This window comes from Hyperolius riggenbachi, chromosome 4, assembly GCF_040937935.1.
Source record: "Hyperolius riggenbachi isolate aHypRig1 chromosome 4, aHypRig1.pri, whole genome shotgun sequence".
NCBI lineage: Eukaryota > Metazoa > Chordata > Amphibia > Anura > Hyperoliidae > Hyperolius > Hyperolius riggenbachi.
In genome coordinates this window covers 160,590,271-160,610,946 of record NC_090649.1, presented here as the reverse complement: position 1 = coordinate 160,610,946, position 20,676 = coordinate 160,590,271, and the positions used below count along the sequence as shown (strand labels likewise).

General features: G+C 43.4%; 1 protein-coding gene across 2 annotated transcripts in view; it reads right to left on the bottom strand.

Annotated features, from left to right (window-relative positions):
* Positions 1–16,510, bottom strand: part of MBNL1 (muscleblind like splicing regulator 1) — a 372,727-nt gene extending 356,217 nt beyond the window's left edge. For both annotated transcript variants that reach the window (XM_068280882.1, XM_068280883.1), the window contains exon 1: positions 16,467–16,510. The gene's annotated coding sequence lies outside the window, so the exon portion shown is untranslated. The remainder of the gene's footprint in view (positions 1–16,466) is intronic.
* Between the last annotated feature and the right edge of the window lie 4,166 nt (positions 16,511–20,676).

Sequence of the window (20,676 nt, the reverse complement as noted above, 5' to 3'; positions counted from 1 at the left end):
GAAGTGAAATTACACGCTTTTTTAATTTACACAACAAACCTCCATTTACTGTAACTGAGAAGTCAATTAATGTGTTATCATATTTAATCCTACATGAGCTTGGAGACGTTTCAGTAAAGTTTGTCATGCAGAACGCATTAGGAAGACAAGGGCATTCTGAGACCTTTTTTTCTTGTCCTAATTAGTCTGAAGAACAAAATGCTGTCCACTTCCATCTGCCAAAATGCAGGATATCTTGGCAGATTTCAGGCAAGAGAGGGATATAAATAACTCCCTTATGTGAAATAAATGAAAGTGCAGTCATTTACTGTTTTAGCTATACCACAACAAGTACAACCTTATCTATGTGACAAACACTGTCTCATAATATTACAATGGTAATGAGGTTGCTTCCAAGTATGGCTTATTAGAAGTTATATTTACTCATCATAGCTATCTAATTTCCATGCCAAAGGCAGACCGTGATTGCATAAGGCCCTTGTGAGAAGAAGCGTCATCCACGCCTTATGCCTATGCTACGCTGATCAGCCTACTATTCACTTTCCTCAACTTGAGCCTGAAGCATTTCCTACCAGCAGCACCATATTTTCTGCCATATCCCATCATTCAGAACTCCAGCCATGTCATTACTGGTTGCAAAGTCATAATCATAATTTAAGCTGGTATAACTATACATTGGGCCCATAAACTGCAAAGATTCTGTTGTCTAAGACTGCTATAGCTATTCTCCAGTATGATCCCCAAGTTGCATCAGTATTGCGCCATCTAGAATTCAGTGGCTGGATGGTGTAATGGTTAAGGGCTCTGCCTCTGACACAGGAGACCAGGGTTCGAATCTTGGCTCTGCCTGTTCAGTAAGCCAGCACCTGTTCAGTAGGAGACCTTAGGCAAATCTCCCTAATGCTGCTACTGCCTATAGAGCGCATCCTAGTGGCTGCAGACCTGGCGCTTTGTCCGCCAGGAGAAAAGAGCGATATAAATTAGGGATGGGACGAATCCACAATTTCTTCGAATCCGGATCCGAATCCGAATCTAAAAAGGTTCTCAAATATCTCGAACCTTTCGAATCCCGAATCTAACGAATCCTGCGCATAAGAATTGTGCGATCCATGGTATAGTTGCCCGCAGTATAGGTACCCAGGCATAGGTGCCCGCAGTATAGGTAGCTAGGTAAAGGTGTCTTCAGTATAGCTACCAAGGTATAGGGGGCTTCACTATAGGTTGCAAGGTATAGAGGCCTTTACTATAGGTTGCAGAGTATAGTGGCCTTCAGTACATGCAGCAGGGTATAGGGGCCTTCAGTATAGGCAGCAGGGTATAGTGGCCTTCATTATAGGCAGCAGGGTATAGTGGCCTTCATTATAGGCAGCAGGGTATAGTGGCCTTCAGTACAGGCAGCAGGGTATAGGGGCCTTCAGTATAGGCAGCAGGGTATAGTGGCCTTCATTATAGGCAGCAGGGTATAGTGGCCTTCATTATAGGCAGCAGGGTATAGTGGCCTTCAGTACAGGCAGCAGGGTATAGTGGCCTTCATTATAGGCAGCAGGGTATAGTGGCCTTCAGTACAGGCAGCAGGGTATAGGGGCCTTCAGTATAGGCAGCAGGGTATAGTGGCCTTCATTATAGGCAGCAGGGTATAGTGGCCTTCATTATAGGCAGCAGGGTATAGTGGCCTTCATTACAGGCAGCAGGGTATAGGGGCCTTCAGTTTAGGCAGCAGGGTATAGGGGCCTTCAGTATAGGCAGCAGGGTATAGGGACCTTCAGTATAGGCAGCAGGGTATAGGGGCCTTCAGTATAGGCAGCAGGGTATAGGGGCCTTCAGTATAGGCAGCAGGGTATAGGGGCCTTCAGTATAGGCAGCAGGGTATAGGGGGCCTTCAGTATAGGTAGCAGAGTATAAGGGGCTTCAGTATAGGTAGCAGGGTATAGGGGCCTTCAGTATAGGTAGCAGGGTATAGGGGCCTTCAGTATAGGTAGCAGGCTATGGGGGGCTTCAGTATAGTAAGCAGGCTATGGGGGGCTTCAGTATAGTTAGCAGGCTATGGGGGGCTTCAGTATAGTTAGCAGGCTATGGGGGGCTTCAGTACAGTGAGCAGGCTATGGGGGGCTTCAGTATGGGGGGCTTCAGTATAGTTAGCAGGCTATGGGGGTTTCAGTATAGTTAGCAGGCTATGGGGGGCTTCAGTATAGTTAGCAGGCTATGGGGGGCTTCAGTACAGTGAGCAGGCTATAGGGGGCTTCAGTATGGGGGGCTTCAGTATAGTTAGCAGGCTATGGGGGGCTTCAGTGTAGTTAGCAGGCTATGGGGGGCTTCAGTATAGTTAGCAGGCTATGGGGGGGCTTCAGTACAGTGAGCAGGCTATGGGGGGCTTCAGTATAGTTAGCAGGCTATGGGGGGCTTCAGTATGGGAGGCTTCAGTATAGTTAGCAGGCTATGGGGGGCTTCAGTATAGTTAGCAGGCTATGAGAGGCTTCAGTACAGTGAGCAGGCTATGGGGGGGGGGCTTCAGTATAGTTAGCAGGCTATGGGGGGCTACAGTATGGGGGGCTTCAGTAAAGGTGGCAGGCTATGGGGGTACTTTAGTATAGGTAGCAGGCTATGGGGTTGCTTTAGTATAGGTAGCAGGCTATGGGGTTGCTTTAGTATAGGTAGCAGGCTATGAGGGGCTGCAGTATAATAGCTGGATAGCAGTGGCACATACCCTCCTCCCTCCCCCCGCAACCCCCTCCGCTTGTCCCCCTGCATACATAAGAAGAAGCAGCCTCTCACCTTCAGCATCAGCGTGGAGCCCGGAGCAGCAGACTTCTCCCTTCACTTCCTAGTTCCCCCTGGTGGCCACCGGACCGGCTCTTACTGATGACACGTAGTAAGAGCCGGTCACTAGGGGGAATAAGGAAGTGTGCAGGAGGTCTGCCGCTCCGGGCTCCACGCTGGAGGTGAGAGGCTGCTTCCTCTTATTTATGCGGCGGGCGAGCGGAGGAGACTGCGGGGGGAGGGAGGAGGACAATTGCGAACGGGTAAAGCGGCGGATGCGCGGCGATGCAGCGTCGGGATTCGGCGATCAGAAAATGGCGTCGGGATTCGAGTCCACGAATCTCGAATATTTCCTAATATTCGAGGGATTCATGGATTCGCCGGATTCGTCGTCCCATCCCTAATATAAATGTTATTTGTCTTGTTGTCTAGAAAACAATGTGCTCATAAATTGTTCAGGATAGTGGCTCATAAACACTTACTAAACACTAAGCAGGTCAGGTTCATAGATTCAAAATGTTGATTCGAAATTCAGACCTCTCCATCTGAATCCCTCCATCATGATTCATCAGACCATGCTACATTTGTCCTGCTTTTCTGCTCAACGAACTTGTGAAGTGCAGTTAAAGAGGAACTGCAGTGAAAACAATGCAATGAAAAAAGTGCTGAATTTTTTACATCAATTATTTATAAATCATTTAGTCAAAGTTTACCCATCTTTCCTCTACCTGATTTACATTCTGACATTAATCACATGGCAGCATTTTTACTGCTGGCAGGTGATGTCTGTGGAAACAGATGATGCATTTTTGGCAGTTGGAAACAGCTGCTATTTCCCACAATGCAACAATGGCTCCCACAGTGTGATGTCAGCACCCTGTTGCTGACATCACACTGTGGGAGGTGTTTCACCACAATATCAGCCATACAGAGCCCCCTGGTGATCTGTTTGAGAAAAGGAAAAGATTTCTCATGAGAAAGGGGGTATCAGCTACTGATTTCTTTTGGATGAAGTTCAGCAGTCACAGAAATTCTCAAACTAGCCCTCCTGATGACAACAGTTTTCCAAGGTCAAAATGATTAAGATATTTTTTCCCACATTCCAGATTTTTTGAAGTGAACATTAACTGAAGCTCCTGGGCTGTGTCCAGATGATTGGCTAATTAGAAAATTGTGTCCAGATGATTGGCTAATCAGAAAATTGCATAAATAAACAGATACTCAGGGACTGCTAATGAAGTTCTCAGTGCATACATAAACATATACTAGGCATACAACATAAATAGAAATCAGTGGTACCCCAGCAATACTTTGTATGACAACCACTTCCCATGAATAAAAAAAGATAATTAGGCAGCATGCTACCCAAATAACATTTAGGCCTCTTGTTACTGAATAACTTCATTAAGCAAGTTGTCCTCGACATGATATAATTGGACAGGCATGTTCCCAAAATAACAACATTAGTTAGTATGCTCCCAAATATCAAAATTAGGTGGAATATTCCACAAATAACGATTAAACAGTACATCCTCAAAATAACATAATTGGGCAGTAGATCATTTAAACAAGAATTAGGCAGCGTGTCCTCCAATAACCTAAGCAGGATTGGAAAGAAGAGACTTTAGGGAACTGGGCTTCTGCATGTTGGGATCAGATTGGGGAATGCCATGACTTTTGGCTAATGGGGTTTTGGCCTCCTGTATGTAGGTTGCCAGACAAGGTGGGGTCAGACAGCCACACTGTCATTTCCACATTCAGTGTTCCACTGCTGCTTCTTTGGCCAACGTGTGTGTGGCATTCATTTCTCTGGTGCGGCTTCTCCTACTTTCCACTTCCCTGCTGTCCAATCCCTGAGGATTCAGCAGTGAAGAAACTGGATGTTATCAAAAGCCATGAGGTAAAAATGGATGCTGCTACAAACAGTGGTCAAGGGGCCAGTGAAGGAATAGTGAATGTATAAGTGACAGAGAGGCTAGCTGCTATGCCTGCCTCCATAACCAGCACCAGCAGCTACAGTAATCTCCTCCTAATCAACTTTCACAGACCAGACATGGCCTTCCAGCACAGAGCACACATAAGTGGCTCAACTATAAATAAAAAGGTTCAAGCTCTAGTAAAATAAAAAATCATTGTGAGTTCATATATATTGTACACTCACACACACTCAGTCATTTGGAAATAATGCCATTGTTTCTGTCAGATCTCTGATATTATACTCTACATAACATTATATTCTTGTTTTAGGCATTCTAAACAAATGCTCTTGTGTAATTTAGGATGGATTATGCGTATATTCCTAATTCAAAGATGCACTGTATTTTTTTCCTCTGCATCTGAGCAGTAGTGCTATTATAGCTGCTTCCCTAAAGATAAATACTATTTTCTTTACTCTACATGGCCAGATTCAGACAGACACTGGCACAGTCCACTTTTCACCACATTAATCCTAACACAAAAAGTGTATTGTGCCTCAGAATAAATATTTACTTAATGTTGCAGCTTAATATTGAGAGCGCTCAAACTGAAGATCTTGTTTTGACTGGATCTGCTCTTATTCAAGTCTGCAATGAACTAAGTTAAATGTTCTTTCATTCAGCGCATACTGTACTTACCGGTATACATTCTTGCAGAACTCTAACTCCTCTTTACTTTTGAATCATACTTTATATCATATTTTGAATCAGTAGATACAATATAACAATGATACTATGGCAATATATATTCCCTTTACAACACATAATTCTTATGTCAGAAATAAATGCTAGGCCAGGGGTCAGAAAATTTTGTGGCTGAGAGAGCCAGAAACGCCACATATTTTAAAATGTAATTCTGTGAGAGCCATACAATATGCTCCAATCTAGGACAGTGCGCATGCGCAGCAAAGGGCTCACGTGCCTGTTGCTATGGTGATGTGTATACAGTTGAGCCGCCGGGCAGCGGAAGGGTCAGACACGTCTTCAGCTTCTCTTGGGTTTCAGCAACATCAGCAATCCCCCGAGAGCCAGACAGGAGAAATACCAATTAACAGCTTGTGCAACTAGCTAGCTGACTTGGGGGTTGATTCACTTTGTAGGATGAGATCCCCGCACTTTGACCCAATAGGCCGGCTGTCAAGTGACAGGCTGCTTATTGGGCCAATCAAAGTGGTGGGTTCTCGCCCTACAAAGTCACTGGACCTGACAGGATCCAGGGGGGGACAAGTGGAGCGGCTGTTCGCTTTGGGGGAAGTGCGAGTAAGTTAGTGGTACATGCTACAGCAGTAGCGTGCCTACTTTGAAAATGTTACTTGCACTGACAAACTAAGCTGTGCTGCTTGAGCAATGTAGCTCAGTGAATCAACCCCTACCAATTTGTCTGTGAGCCAGATGTAGCCATCAAAAGAGCCACATCTGGCTCCCGAGCCATAGGTTCCCTACCCCTGTGCTAGGCCATGAATGATCAAAATGGAAGGAATAATGGAAACAGAAAGCTAAAAGATACTTTAAAGAGGAACTTTAACGCATGATAGAACTTCATCCCAGTCAGTAGCTGATACCGCCTTTGTCACAAGAAATCTTTACCTTTTCTCTATTAAGTTAGAGGGGCGAGGTCTGATCATGTTGTGTGATGTCATGACCATGGTCCTGACAGTTTGCTGTCTGTGAACCTCGCTGCATTGTGGGAAATAACATATTTTTCCAACTGCAAGCAAACAGTATCTCCTGCTCTCAGTAACAAACTTTCCGTACAGATAACCTGACAAAAATCAAGATGTGGCCACCTGTTACAAATTTTTCGGAATATAAATCATTGGGAGGAAAGGTTTTACAATGGGAAATAAGTGACTAAATAATCTATAATTAAATATTGTAAAACATTAGCAATTTTGTTCATTATGTTTCACTGTTATTATTATTCACACAATTATTCACTACAGTTCCTCTTTAAGTGGTCTGGGAGTAAAAATGGGCATTATAAACAGACAATACAATGGTGGAGTAGGTAACCAGATATTAACTTTTTGTAATAATACATAATAAAACATTTTTGTTTGTTTGTTTATTTCAGTGCTACAACCCAGCTGTGTATTACTGTTGCTAGGAGTGTCAGGAGAAAGGATGTCCTATAGTATAGTGTAAGTGGGGAATCTCTTCCATTTGACCCTTCAAGCCTCCCTATTGGTCACATGATGTAATGGGCAACTCTGTGGAAAAGCAAGTAGAGGGATGCAAAGTTTGAGCAAAACATCTGAAGAATTCTGGAATCTGAAGTGTTTTGGAACAGTTTGTCCCTTGGCTTCATCTCCTGCTAGCAGATTTGTGTTGCTGCTGTCAGGAGAGGATCTGAACCTCTTGATGAATATGTAAACCGTCTTTGTGCCGTGAATGCCAAAATAGATATTATTACAATGGAGTGACCCGGGGAACTGTTCTGATTGTTGGAACAAATAATGAGAGCATGTACTGTCCTGTTTCAGGTATTGCAACCAGGGTTGGTCGTAGTCAGCCAACTTCGCACCGCTGGAACTACGCGTAGTTTTAAGCAATTACGCTTCGCCAAACTACGGCTTCGAAATCAAATATTCGGTTCATATGTATTTCGTAGACTACGCGTTAAAATACGCAATTACGCGCAGTGCGAAGCGTTGTGTATGCGAATTCTTATGCCCGCATGCAGAACATTTTACGCATTCATTCCTCTTTAATTGCTTGTAACAGGAACTCTTCTGTGTGTACATTCCCCTTTCCAATGCGTAAATTTGTAAGCGTACAATCACATGCGGAAAATTAGACGCGAGTAACGCATTCGTAGTTCACTACGCAATACACATGTTAACTATGCATAGTGGGCATAAGCTACGCGTAGTGGTACTTCGCTACACGTAAATTCGTAAGCGTAGTTTTGAAACTTCACCTACGAACTACGATGCGTAGATGCAAACTATGATGCGTAAATTCGCACTGACGTAGTTTCTGCTCATCCCTGATTGCAACTAGTGCTTTCCATGTTTGGTGCCTTGTGCAACTACTGGATTGGGATGCTGTCTAGTTAGGATTTATTTCTAATTTTCCAGAACAGACAGAAATAAACACGAGACTTCGGTATCCTGTTTCAACATCTAAAATGAGTGTTGGCTATCTCCAAGGCCCTATTTAGGGCCCTGGAAAGGGTACTTGGTGTGTGCCATTGTCTTATTAATACAGATCACCAATAGAAGGAGCTCTTGGGTACATGTGGTGATGTTGTGATCTTGAGTCATACTTATGGGATTCAAGGAACACATTTAAAAATTAGGAACAAAGAAAAGTAATAAAATAAGGTTTCACTGTGGTAAATATGACCATTGTAATAAGACTCACAGTATTATGAAAAAGCATCTGTAAGAAATTGGAGCTGTATCTAATGTACAAGGTGGCTGTTGGAAATAACATTTTGTCCTGGTACCTCTTAGTACTTTGTGTGGGCTGCACAACAACTTTGTTGGACCTTGGAGGAGCGCATTCCACCTTCTCTCACTGTCCAGTCCAGAAATACATAAAACTGGCAGAACTCCCAAAAATTGTGATGTAATAGTCATGTAAAATGTATAGTGTAAATTGTGTCCATATTAGTCATGGTGAAGGGCAAGGAAATTAGAGATGTCTGGAATTATTGCTTTCAACAAGAACATGATTTAAGGTGTTGTGGAAATGTTCTGGAAGTTTCTAACAAGGTTGAACACTTTAGGCAGCAACATTCTGCTGGGCAGAATGACTTACTAAGATCACAGGAAATATATTTTAGTATAATGGTTTATTAAAAAAAATGTAACAGTGTTCAGGGCTATGTGCGACTCATAGACTAAGGGCCTGTTCAAACTATGCGCGTTCCTAGACGTTTTCAGGGAACGTGTCTGGGTACCAAAACCGCATAGGAACGGCTCCTAATGCTTTTGAATGGGCTAGTTCACATGTATGCGTATGAGACGCATACGTTTCTCATCCGCATTGCTGCACGCAGTTCTGTGCGTTACGCATAGAAACGGACGCAATGAAAGTCTATGGACGCGTATCAAAAACGCGTACTATTGCGTTTTTAGCGTCCGTTTTCCTCTGCGGTTCCCATGATTCTTTTTTTTCCCCTGGGTCACGTGTGTGTGCAAAACGCAATAGAATACGCATTAGAACGCAAGAAAAACGCATGCGTTTTTCAACTTGCGTTTCTTTGATTTTAAACGCATTCTTCATACGCAGATAGTCTGAACAGGCCCTAACAGTCGTTCACTGCTCTCATATCATCACCAGCTTTATGTGTTGTTCAACTTCTTATGGTGAGGAGTCCTTCTGAGATGTTTCCTGGCAGCCATCTAGTGACAGGTGATGGAATTAATGTGCTGTCAGCAGCATTTTCTCTACTTCCTATGACACGGTATACATCCATTCATCACTGCCTGGAAATGTGTAAGATTGGACATAAATGTCCCAATGAAAGCGCAGAATGCAACAGACTGAACCAACAGTTATGGTTATCAGAATGTGTAGTTGTGCACTATTAATTAAGCATTTCCAGTTTTCAGAACCAAATGTTATCTCAAAGACAGTTTTAAACATGCTAAGGATCTCCTTATCAACAGTTCTTTTTTGTGTTAGGACAGAGAGTGAAGTTTTCACCATTTGTGAGCAGATAATACTCAGTGGCCAAAGGAGAGAGATGGTCATAGCGGTTACCAGTGGTAATTATAAAGAAGGGGAAAGCGGCCCTTTAAAAAGCACCAGTTAAAGGTCAATATATGGTACAAAGAAACTTTATTATACACACCAATTAAGTAACAGCATATAGTTCATCTAAGGTATATAGAGCAACATATCATTTTACAGTAGAATATGCCCATATGCTTATACCAATGCATAAATAAAAACAATTAAAAACACATAATAGCACAGCCACGCCATCTAATCATCAATGCACATTCCCCCCAAAAAAACAATCAATAAGGTACGGATGTATGTATATGAGCGTATCTAACTCCACTCAGGGTTCATAATAAAACCCTTTTAGTGGAGGAACCCGGGTTCAGTATAAAGTGCAGTGCATGATTGAAAAAACACAATAAAAAACATTTCATATAATAGATTGTGCAAATAGCAATATGCATGTGAACAAACCTAGGACTAATGGGAGCAGCCCATAGATAAAGTGCGCAGAGTGAAAATTTAAATGTGCAAAAAGATAATACTTAGACCGGGTAGATCTGAGTAGCTGGGAGTGCAGAGCGGTGAGGCAGGCAGAAGTTCCTCTCAGGATAAGTAAAATGATATGTTGCTCTAGATGAACTATATGCTGTTACTTAATTGATGTGTATAATAAAGTTTCTTTGTACCATATATTGACCTTTAACTGGTTGGTGCTTTTTAAAGGGCCGCTTTCCCCTTCTTTATAATTACCTTATTTTGACCCTAGCACATCCAGTATATATACACATTGGTGTGCGGATACTTTCCTGCTTTATACAGGTTACCAGTGGTAATCATATTCTTCCAGGATGACACCTAAGACACCCAACCCCAGCATGCTAATTGGATAGGAACACAAAACACTAAGCTAAGGAAGCTAGGATTGGGTATATATTCAGACAAACACTGTCAATATCACCCCATTTATTAAAAGCATATTCAAAAATGTTCTAATGTGTTCAGTTGATCATTCAGAGGCCCTCTGGCAGAATTTCTAGAGACACATATTTTTGGACAGGTTTGAACTGTTATCTCATGTTTGTATCCAGCAATTCAAAATGAAATAAAAAAATAGATGCAAAATAAAGTATAAATTCATTTCACAAAAAAAGAAAAAAAAACTTCTATCAAAGCAAAATAAATCACTTTTGGCAGCAGTGATTAGACTTTACCACCTAAAGTATTTATACCTTTTTTTGCGCTAGCATCAAAATACTCCCTGATAGACAGTAATCTTTAATGAATGCTGCCCTTTTTAATTTCACACTATTAAAATTACCTTTACTTTTCAATTTGCAGTTACCTATAATTTGCTACAAATTCCATAGTTGCAGTATGCTGCCACTGCAAGTGCTAAGCAACCATTTATTGCAAAAAGGGGACACTGCAGTGAAGCAGGTCACCTGGTTGCACGCACAGAGGTGCATAGCACCAGATGACAGTGCAGCTATAGCTGCAATGCTATAGCCCGCTCCAGGTGCAAAGGGGATTTGGTGATCGCTGGACCCAGAATTACTTCTCCCTCCAAGATGCAATTACTCAGAGGGGGAAGAGTATTTAACTCTGCCCGGTGATTCAGCAGCAGCAGCAGGGTGAGCCTAAATTCATCTCGCCCTGCACCTAACTGACCGGGCAACATACTAATCTAAGGGAGGGAGACACAGAGAGCCCGATATAGTGTAGTATGTACTGGATTAGTGAGGTGGAAAAGGTGGTTTGTAATAAATATACTCACAAATCTGGGTTACCGTCCAGGTAACCACTATATGGGCAGGTGGGGAGAATTAGACCTGTCCCCACTAAGGGTTAAGAAGTTGCTCTCTGTAGATCGGAAAGAAAGGGGCCAAAACCCCTCCACCAGGGGTGGACTCAAAATGTAAACACTGTTACAGAGGTGCCAGTAGTGTAAAATATTGATAAAAGGTTTAAAATGGAGGGAGGCTAGTGGTGGACTTACTTCCCCACTGTAGACACAAGACAATGTCAATTTTTTTAACAAAAATAATTTATTCACATACTCCAATAATTTGCAACGCGTTTCATGGGTACATCCCATTTCATCAGGCTATGAACTGGAGTATAATAACTTAGGCACTGGTGTGTCACAGGGCTGTGAATCAATTTCCTCTGTTCTACGCACTCTTCACTCACAACTGCCAACCTCTCCATAAATCAAAGCATAATTGTTAAAATTTGCAGATAATACGACTGTTGCTGGGTTTATATCAGACAACGAGGAAGCTGCATACAGGGAAGAAGTTAGGAACCTGACTGCATGGTGTGACATTACCAACTCAGGGTGATGGTCTCTGGCTGCTGCCCAGCACTGGCCTCTCCTCCAGAAAACGTGCTGCACTTAGCATGTGCTTCAGTTATTATCCTGTTTATAGCCTGATAAAGTGGGATGTACCGACGAAACGCGTTGCAGATTATTGGAGTATGTGAATAAATTATTTTTGTTGAAAAATTGACATTGTCTTGTGTCTACAGTGGGGAGGTACGTCCACCACTAGCCTCCCTCTATTTTAAACCTTTTATCAATATTTTACACTACTGGCGTATCTGTAACAGTGTTTACAACATACTAATATGTACGCACACTGCAGGCGTTCAGAAGCCATTAATTGCATGTTATCCCGCTCCTCCTCGTGTCAGCTAGAGCCCACCGATCTTGGAAGGTGGACCCGAGCTGACATGAGTGTCGGTGCGAGATGTACTGTAGCTTAGAATTGTTTTATGCACATATTTGACTTCAAAACTGTGGAATGAAGGATTTGGTCCAACACGTGGTGCTAATTGCTGGCCTGTAAAGTAACAGTCAGCTCACCTTGTAAAGGGTTTGGCTTATTAGGGTGTTAGTGGCTGATAACTCATACTCAGTGATTTTATTGGTGAAAACATTCACCGTGCAGACAAAGGGGGTGTGACATGAGTGCAACGTGTGTAATGCATTTGTTTTGAGGTGCTGGGTACTGTTGCACTATACCACACACTGACTTGAGCATTGCTGTGATGGTGCCGGTGGGAGATATTGGTCCCAAGTGTTACCCTATCATATGTAATCTGCTTTATCTGAGATTAATGAAGAGGGTGTATGTTTGAAAATACTAACAAGAAGTATTATTATAACTCTCCTGCAGATCAAAGACAGTGACCACTGGCGGTGTACTATATGCTCCACATTGCATATAATTTGGATCTCCTTTGGAAGCATCAGAACAGTGACTATTGCTTTTTAACTTATATTTACACTAGATAATGTGGAGATAGTTTGTGATTTTTTTCTGTTGTCCTATGGAATAGGGCACACAATAGTGTATATTGTGCTTTTTTAGGTCACTGATACAGTACCATATTTTTCGGACTATAAGACGCTCCTGACCATAAGACACACCTAGGTTTAGAGGACAAAACCAGGGGGAAAAATATATATACTAAACCTGGTGCTTCCATGATGAAGAGGCATCTGGTGGATTATGCCCTCTTTGTACCTCAGGCCCCTTGTACCTCGTGTCTCCCTGTGTCCTCCTCTGTCCCCTTGTGTGCGCCTCTGTCCTCCTTGTGTCCTCCTCCATGGCCTTTTGTGTCCCCCTTATGTCCCCCTGTGTCCTCCTCTGCATGGGTACAGTGCAGGGAGTCCCTGACATTGCGGTGGGTTGGTGGCTCGTATTGGCACGCATTCACAAGTCAGGAACTCCCTGCATTTGGACTATAAGATGCAGTTACTTTTTTCCCCCACTTTTGGGGGAGAAAAAAGTGAGTCTCACAGTCCAAAAAATACAGTATCTGACTCCAACTTGACTTTGTATGGCTACTCCTGAATCTAAGAGCACCCAGTTTTTCATTTCTTATACTTTTTTAAAAAACACATTTTCATACATATATGTATTGTATTTTTATGTATTTTATATGCTTTAATGTATAGTTTTATGTTATAGATTTTATAAAGCAGCACACTCATTGTTTGTCTATCGTATTCCAGTAGAGCTCACAACAAATGTAATTAGACAGTGGAAGCTCTTCTCTCTGTAAGATGTCAGCAGTCCTTCTTCTCAATGGAAACCTATAATTGAAAAATCTCATCTGTTCATCTATGATATATAATAGAGTAATTGCCATCTGTGCGGGTCTTGGAAGAACTTATCATCATCCCAAGATCCTGCACAATGGAACAAATAAGGTGAGCCCTTGACCCATTCTGAGAGTCAAGGGCTTATGTGTAGCAACAGCCCAGGGCATGTAAGTTCCTAGCAAATACTTTTAGAAAGTTTCTCAGATAAAATGTGTACACCATTGCACTGTGTCTCATTTTGCAAAAACGTGCAGTCCGCACCTGCTTTCTACAGTTCATTATATATCAGCATCCAGAGACTAGTGAAATGCTGCATTATGTAAACACCCCTATAAAACACACCATTTGCATTCATGAGCACATAACTTGCCTGAACCTGACGACAGTACATTAAGAGGGGAACAATTATATTAGTCATTTCTTTCAGATAGTCTGACTCACTATTTCGACAGGAGCATTTCATTATTACATTAACAGCATAAAGTGCCACCAGTCATATGTAAAGGGATGATTTCACTAACTGGTGTTTTAGAGAGCATTTTGTGATGTAGATACGTTCTTAAAGGGCCATCAGACCAGAAATGTTTGCAAGTTAGAACTTGAAAATTACATAGGCTAGTCAGGTTTTCAGTATTCAGCTAAAATAATAGTGAAGTGTGCCCCACTGTAAATTACAAAGAAATAAAGCAATGGCAAAACACTGTGGTTAGCCATCTAGTAATACAAGACTAACCTGCTGCAGTTCCACACTGCCCTTGCTCATGCGAAGCAGGAATACTTTACCAAGCTCATCAGAGCACAAGCTTCCAATCCCCGGTGTCTTTTTGGCACCTTCAACTCCCTGCTTAACCCCCCCCCCCCCCCCCACCTTCTGTTTCCTCCCTCTCTGCCACAGATTTAGCCACCCACTTCACCAACAAAATAGTCTCCATCCGTCAGAAAATATCCAATCTTCAATCTTCACCTCCCACCCGCTCACAACCAACTCCTCCTCCACCCTATCCTCCCCTCACCTCCTTCACTCCTACTACCCTACCACTGAGGAAGTCAATCACCTACTGCAGACTTCCCATACCACTACCTACCCCCTTGACCCTATCCCTTCTGATCTACTTCAGCCTCACTTCACAGATCTGGCCCCAGTCCTTACTACCTTGTTTAACCTCTCCCTATCCACAGGCACCTTCCCCTCAGACTTCAAGCAGGCCACAGTACTGCCCCTGCTCAAGAAACCCTCCCTCGACCCCTCAGTACCCTCCAACTACCGCCCGATCTCCCTCCTCCCCTTCGCCTCAAAACTGCTTGAGCGTCTGGTTCACAAACGCCTGACCCAGTACCTCAATGCCAACTCACTACTAGACCCACTGCAATCTGGATTTTGGCCTGCCCACTCAACCGAAACGGCTCTCACCAAAGTGGTCAATGACCTTGCCTTAGCTAAAGCTGAAGGTAAATACTCCATTGTCCTCCTCCTTGACTTTTCAGCAGCTTTTGATACAGTAGATCATTCCCTACTCCTCCAGTCCCTCCAATCCATGGGCATTCACGATCTCGCCCTGACCTGGCTTTTATTCTACCTCTTCAACCGCTCCTTCACGACCTCCTTCAATGAGTCCTCGTCCACCCCCAACCACCTCTCAGTGGGAGTCCCCCAAGGCTCGGTCCTTGGCCCCCTACTGCTCTCCCTATACACATCCTCCATGGGCAAGGTTATCTCCTCCATGGGTTTTAACTATCATCTGTATGCAGATGACACCCAAATCTACCTCCACACCCCTGACATATCCACCACTACCATGGACAAGGTCTTCTCCTGCCTATCTGCCATCTCCTCCTGGATGTCTGCTAGGTTCCTGAAACTAAATCTAGACAAAACGGAATTTATGATCTTCCCACCCCGGTCATCCCTGGACCTCCCAGATGTGCAGGTCACTGTTAACCACACTACCATTTGCCATACTTCTCAAGCCCGCTGTCTGGGTGTCACCCTGGACTCCGGCGCTCTCCTTCACTCCCTACATCCAAAACCTCACAAAGTCCTGCAATTTCCACCTTCGTAACATCTGTAAGATTCGCCCTTTCCTGACCTCTGCCACCAGCAAACTCCTCATCCAAGCCCTCATAATTTCCCGTCTTGACTACTGCAATGCCCTTCTGTCTGGTCTCCCTATGACCCGAATAGCCCCACTGCAGTCCATCATGAATGCGGCAGCCAGAATTATCCACTGCTCCCATCGCTCCACCAGGGCGGCTCCCCTCTGTGAATTTCTCCACTGGCTTCCTATCCAGTCCAGAATCAGATTCAAGATATTGTGCCTGACCTACAAATCCGTCCACAAAACCTGTCCAACCTACATTTCTGATCTTACTCAGAGATACACACCAAGCCGCTCACTCCGCTCCTCCAATGAACTTCGCCTGACCGTCCCCCGCATCACCCAGTCCCATGCACGCCTCCAAGACTTCTCAAGAGCCGCTCCAACACTATGAAACTCCCTACCTCCACCCATTAGGGCAGCCCCCTCCTTCAATACCTTCAAAAAGGCCCTCAAAACTCACCTTTTCACTCTGGCCTACCACCCCTCACAATTGCTCTTAACCCACAGCTGAACTCTGGTCCCCTACCTCTCGTGTCCCTACCTCTCCCTCTAGATTGTAAGCCTTGGGCAGGGTCCTCCTCCTTTTGTGTCCTACCTGATCATGCACCTCCATTACTGTGCACCTATGCTATGCATTTGAGTGAACCTAACTTGCCTAATCTCCATGCTCCCCTCCAGTGACTGACTAAGCATTACCTTGTACTCATACTGTGCTGTGTGATCTGGTTTTCTTGTATTCCTGTATTGTCATATTGCTGTTTGTCACCCCTAAATATTGTCTGTAACCTAAATTAATGTTGGCGCTTTATAAATACAATAAATAATAATAATAATAATATCTACCAGCAGCAGTGAGCTCTTGAATTCAGAGCAGCAGTAATTACTGGACATCTCAGTGTAACTGCTGTTGTTGTGTTCTTGCACCCTACTACACATGTGCAGCAATTTTTTTCCCAATTCCTCAAGTTTGGGAGATTTGCCTTCAAGAAAGTGAAACGACAACTTAAATGATAGCGATATGGAGGCTGCCATATTTATTTCCTTTCAAGCAATGCAAAATGTCTGGCTGTCCTGCTGATCATCTGCACCTAATTATTTTGACCATAGACCCTGAACAAGCATGCAGATGAGATGTTTGACTGAAGTATGACTGAATTTGCTCCATGCTTGTTTAAGGTGTGTGGCTGAGACACTACTGATACATGAAAGATTGGTAGGATGCCAGGAAACTGGTATGGTTTAAAAGGAAATAAATATGTCTGCTTCTGTATCCCTCTCAACTCTCACCTTGGCCAGCACTCCCAGATGCCAGATGTCAGCAATCGGGATCCTCAGCAGTGTAAGCCATCCGCACCGTTTTTTTTCATCACAACCTGGGCCATCACTGGTGAACCTTCGCCTCTCTCTGTCACCTCCCCCCCCCCCCCCCCCTTCAATGTCTAATTAGGGATAACAGATAATTGTCAAGTGCGACTAGTGATGCTGTAGTATGGCAGTCTCAGCTCTTGACTTTGAAACATTTTCCCCCCATACTCTCACCCCCCAGAGCCTGTATGAGCCAAACCAATTCCGGGTACAATTCCTCCCCACCCCCTCCCCTTTGTACTTGGTGAAATAAATTATTCTGATTCTTCAGGTGTTCTTTAACTACAAGTTATAGGGCACAAGAAAATAAAAAAAATTGTATGAGACCTCAACACCAAAGAAAGTAATATACCGGTATACAATAAGGCCTACAGACAGCATGAAGAAATGTTGATGATAACCACTTTAAAGTTTACAACACAATAAGCTTATTCTAATCCTAGCCTTACATAAGCCCTATCTGCTCTGCATTCTAATATTCCACACACGCTGAGCTAGATACTGTAGAACTCAGTGCCCACCCTTCCAAAAGCAGATTAGCTAATTATCTTTCTTGCATCACTGATCTGACTACTACCACATAACACAATTAAAACTGGCTACTAGAACATCCCTTTCCCATCACCAAAATGGTTTCAAGGCTCCTGCTCATTTTTGACTACTGGTTGGTGAGCTAGGGCATCTTAGGATAGCCCAACAAATGTTTGAGTTTAATTTAAATCTTAAAGGGAACCCTAGATGAGAGGGATATGGGGGCTGCCATTTTTTTCCTTTTAAACAATGCCAGTTTCCTGTCAGTCCTTCTGATTCTTTGTCTCTACTCGCCTTAGCCAGGGGCGTAGCAATAGGGGTTGCAGAGGTTGCGATCGCATCGGGGCCCTTGGGCCAGAGGGGCCACAAAGGGCCCTCCCTCAACTGCAATATTAGCTCTCTATTGGTCCTGTGCTCATAATAATGACTTAAATAGATACTTTGAATAGTGGTAATCATTAACAAACTGCTCCCCATCCCCTTCTTGCACCTCTGACACTGTAGTTGCCATTGGCAGGTTTTAGTGCACCTTATCAGTTGTTATGTGTAGAGTGTTTGGGGGGCCCCAATGTAAAACTTGCATCGGGGCCCACACCTCTTTAGCTACGCCACTGGCCTAAGCCATAGACCTTGAACAAGCATGCAGCAGATAAGGTCCTCTGACTCAGATGACTCAGGTTTTACTGGATCAGCCATATGCTTGTTCGAGGGTTTTGACTTAGACCCACCTTATGCTAGAAGATCAACAGGGCTGCCAGGCAACTGGCATTGTTTACAGGGAAAAAAATATCACATCCTCCTCCCTTTAACAGAAAAACTATTCAATATCCTCAATTTGCACTAGTAGACCAAGTGTGTTCCTAGTAAAACCGTTGCTGCTTCTAAACCTGCCTTGCTCATCTTTGCTGACATCTCACAATGGTCATCTGCCAAGCCTGTCACCAGTGGTAGGCATGTCTCATGGCACAGAATCTCAGTAGCCACTGGTATTCGTCAGAGCATCCCATAAGGGTTGTTGGGCCACTACCCTTAGTGGACAGAAAAATACATTGTTGCTAGTGGCTACCAGGTGAAAGGCCCATGGGTTTGTGATTTCAGGCTACAGATTGGGAAGGAAGATAACTGGAGTAATTGAGCTCACATGGTTAGGTCAAATGAGGCAGAATGAGATCAATGGTAGTCAGGCAAGTCATAAACAAGAATACAGATCAGAAATGGATAAACAGAAATAAAACTGGAGCACCTGGCACTCAACCAATAGGATATGACTGATATGGACACAGATAAATATGATCAAATTACTCAGTCCAACATCAAAATTTCATCTGAAATCGTATGTACCAGCAGTGATGCTGAATCAAAAGTTCCAATAAGGGAGGGTCCGTAGTAATGTATAGTACAGTACCTCTAAGGAGTATATGATATACTTCCCAAATGTGTATAGCGTCCTCCATCCCGTATACGAGATGGTCCGGGGTATGGAGTAATCCTCAGGCCGTGTGGATTCAAAATTCGCGTGGAGACGCAGAAGCCGTCTCCTTCCACATCCGCCGGTAGTGACATCACCGCCTGCGCTCTGGGTGCATTCCAGGACTCTGCCAGCTGTTTCCTCTAAGGAGTAAATGGTATACTTCCCAAATGTGTATAGCGTCCTCAGTCCCGTATATGAGATGGTCCGGGGTATGGAGTAATCCTCAGGCGGTGTGGACTCAAAACTCGCGCGGAGACGCCAAAGCCGTCTCCTTTCACAACCGCCGGTATTGACGTCACCGCCTGTGCTCCGGGTGCATTCCAGGACTCTGCCGGCTGTTTCCCAGAGAAGAAAGCGAGAGGAGAGAGAGGTGAAGAGGTCATCAATGGGAAATAGCCGGCAGAGTCCTGGAATGCACCCGGAGCGCAGGCGGTGACGTCACTACCGGCGGATGTGGAAGGAGATGGCTTCGGCGTCTCCACGTGAGTTTTGAGTCCACACCGCCTGAGGATTACTCCATACCCCGGACCATCTCGTATACGGGACGGAGGACGCTATACACATTTGGGAAGTATACCATATACTCCTTAGAGGTACTGTACTATACATTACTACGGACCCTCCCTTATTGGAACTTTTGATTCAGCATCACTGCTGGTACATACGATTTCAGATGAAATTTTGATGTTGGACTGAGTGATTTGATCATATTGATCTGTGTCCATATCAGTCATATCCTATTGGCTGAGCGCCAGGTGCTCCAGTTTTATTTCTGTTTTTCCTTCTTAGGGCTTGAGGACTGGCCCTGAGCTCACCTTGGCTGCTAAATATCCATCAGTGCGCTACTGCTTTGTTTTATTGTAGATCAGAAATGGATAAGCATGGTCTGTGGAAAGCCTCGTTTACCAGGGAAAATTATATGTGAATCATGTTTCCAGGATGGATCTAAAGAGAAACAAAATATGTCATCTATTATTAAAAAGGTGGTTAGAGAAACTGCAGTGGAGTTGAATACGCAATCAGGGGCAGCAAGCCCCTTAACCACTTGACACTTCAGGTTGTATTCCCCTTATGGACCAGAGTAATTTTCACCTTTCAGAATTACTCTTATTCATTCACCAATAACTTTATCACTACTTATCACACCAAAATGATCTATATCTTGTTTTTTTTCACCACCAATTAGGTTTTTTTTGGGTGGTACTTTTGCTAAGAATTATTTTATTCTATATGCATTTTAACAGGAATAATATGAAAACAAATGGGGAAAAAACATTATTTAAATTTTTTTTAGCCATTACAGTTTTTAAAAAAAACCTGCCACTGTGGATAAAACTCATACATTTGATTTGCCCATTTGTCCCAGCTAACGTTTAAATTATGTCCCTAGTACAATGTATGGTGACAATATTTTATTTGGAAATTGTGTATTTTTTCAGTTTTGTTGTTCATTTACACCATATCACTAATTAGAAGCCCTTATATGCAAACATAATAGTAATATACCCTCATGGCGTACATATTAAAAAAATGGAATCCCTAACTATTTATGCACTTCAAAAGTGTTTTTTTTTTTGGGGGGGGGGGGTAACTATGGGGGAAGGGGGTAAGGAGTTAATTAATGGGGAATTTAATTATTTTTATTTAATTCACTGTATGTAGGTGTATTTTTACTATTTGGCCACT